Raw genomic sequence first — 2,273 nt, 5'->3', positions numbered from 1 at the left:
ATATATTTTATTTCATATTTCCTCGTACTTTTATTTATTGTCATTTTAATTATTGTTATTTATTTTATATTGTTAGTTAAATATCGTCATTTACTTTACGCTTCGCTTAAAATATAAATCGACAAACCGGTCATTAAACGGTAAACCCCCTTTTATATATTATTATATATATATATATATATATATTTATATATTTTGTACAAATATAGTTGTTTAAAAATATAGTGTGCAATAAGCCCGCTCCCTGTGGAACGAACCGGACTTACTAAAAACTATACTACTCTACGATTAGGTACACTGCCTATAGTGTTGTAGCAAGGTTTAGGTATATCCATTTTGTAAATAAATAATTAAAACTTGTGTAGTTTGTATCACTTTTCCTAGTAAAAATATAAACTATTTCATACCCCCACGCTACGACATCAAGTTTTTGGCGCCGCTGCTGGGGACTCGGCGAAACGCTATATTTTTAATTTATTTTTGTATAAATATATTTTTATATATTTTTAGAAAAACAATATAAAATTTAAAAAAAAACAAAAAAAACGTTTTTTTTCAAACTCCACGACTCGCGGAGTTTGCAGGCTTAAAACTCCACGACTCGCGGAGCCGCCCTGACCAGCCTGACCAGAAACCCTATTTCGCATTAATTACGGGTATTATTAATTATTATTATTATTTAACCCTAATTACTTTATTATTATTATTATTTAGTTTAAGTTTTTAAATTAATTAGTTATAATTAATTATATTTAGTTTTAATATATAAAAAATTAATACTTTTATAAAATATAAAAATAAAAATATAAAAATAATATTTTTTTATAAAAATAAGTAATTTTATCACTTTTTATAATTTGTATCCTTTTATTTAGTGTAATCGTAATATTTTATATATTTTTCGTTCGCAATTAGTTTTAAAATTAGTTTTTTTCCGTAGTTATTTTATATGTATAGATTCTTAGGCTTTGCCGTAAAATCCCTTAAGTGCTATTTCTTTAGACTAAGATTTAGGTGCTTTAGAATTTTGCGACGATTTTAAAATTTTAGTGCCTTTTAAGTCACGACTCGCTACTTTCTTATTTTATTTTTCGACGTTTTTCGACGCGCATTCTTTTTCTTTCTTATTTCTCGACGCTTTAGTTTTTAGGACTTAGAAATTTTCTCTATTTCTTATCTACTATCTCAAACGGAAAGAAAAATTATTTAAGTGGTTAAATTAATGGACGTTGACAATTTTCTGCTTCGTAGTAATAGTTGGATTTGTTAGTGGCTGAGTTGTGAGCTTCCGATTTAAAGGGTTCTGGCTCCCTGCTGCATCTTTTGGCTATTCGAAACGTGGGCAAAAGCAGAAAAGTCTATTAATTGGACAACTTATATAAGTTTTTTTTTATTTTTATAACTAATAGGATAATTAGTAAATGCACCACATTGTAGCTAAAATTTGGCCATCGCAATAAAATGGAAAATTTTGAAAACAAGGCTATGGAAACTCTTTTTGATATCCAAAATCAATTAAATCAATACTCTCAAACGGGTGTTGATGACAATTCATTCGGTCAATCTTGGATCACGAATGACGAAACAATAACTGGTTGTGAAATCTGTGGAGATTATCACTCAACATGGGAATGTTATTATTACGTTCCTATGGAAAATTACGCACCCACGGAACCTGAATGGAATGATTATGAAGAATACAATTCAAATTGGGATTATTCCCAAGAATATTTCCAAACTCAACAACCAGTAGACGAGGAAAATTACGTGTCTGAAAATTTATTAGACAATATGAAAATCAAACTCGAAGAACTCAATGCTCAAAATGAACAAATGAGAGAGTTTGTAAACCGGCAACCTGAAACTCTATCAGACTACACACCTGTTGATCTGAGGAGTATTGTGCAAGAAAATCTCATATCATCGAATTTTGATGAATTCGAGAGCTCCGAAATCACCAATTATCCCGATGATACTTTTTATTCAGTCTTACCAATTTCACAACATATCGACACATTAGCCTCTACCGACGAAATCATCGATCCATCAATGGATAAAGAAGAAGTAAGGGTGACAAATTGGTACTCTTGGGAATACGATAACGTTGAAAATTTTACCCCCGAGGCCAAACCGAACTTCACCATTCCACAACCTTCCAACCCAATATTCTCAATAGACGAGTCATCCACCGGAAATGAACTACGAGCTGTAATAGATAATGACACCTCGAATTTCACCCAATTGGGTAATAGAGGTGAAAACTTTGATCCTGA

Source organism: Rutidosis leptorrhynchoides, chromosome 1 (genome assembly GCF_046630445.1).
Source record: "Rutidosis leptorrhynchoides isolate AG116_Rl617_1_P2 chromosome 1, CSIRO_AGI_Rlap_v1, whole genome shotgun sequence".
Lineage (NCBI taxonomy): Eukaryota > Viridiplantae > Streptophyta > Magnoliopsida > Asterales > Asteraceae > Rutidosis > Rutidosis leptorrhynchoides.
The sequence above is the reverse complement of the archived record's forward strand: the minus strand, read 5'-3'. Positions refer to the sequence as shown.